The sequence below is a fragment of the Penaeus monodon genome, chromosome 22 (genome assembly GCF_015228065.2).
Source record: "Penaeus monodon isolate SGIC_2016 chromosome 22, NSTDA_Pmon_1, whole genome shotgun sequence".
NCBI lineage: Eukaryota > Metazoa > Arthropoda > Malacostraca > Decapoda > Penaeidae > Penaeus > Penaeus monodon.
This window is the reverse complement of record NC_051407.1, coordinates 34,690,387-34,690,784: the sequence shown is the minus strand read 5'-3', so window position 1 is coordinate 34,690,784 and position 398 is coordinate 34,690,387.

The following is a 398-nucleotide window of genomic DNA, read 5'->3' as shown; positions in this document are numbered from 1 at the left end:
TCACTTACCTTTATAGGATCACAAATATTACTAACTTATATCGTTTGCATATATCCATAAACAGTTCTTTTCCTCCGCACAAAAAGATCGTGAAGTGTTTTCAGTTGAGTCGCATTTGTATGCTGAAAAAGCGACACGAGTGAGTGGAAGGTGAAGCTTACATTAATTAACAAAACAGACTAGGGAATGAATCCTCTTGAATATGCAATTCGCCTGGCTTTTACCATGTCCACAACGATTTTCTGAAAAGGTTCCCTTGAAGCGGCTGCAGAAAATAGTAAGGTAAACTCTATACATTGTTCATAGTTCGATCCTCTAGACATGACAGCTACGGTAGGATAACACCAATCACATGATATATGATGTATTGGCTTGCGATAGGAATACTGTGTGAGGGT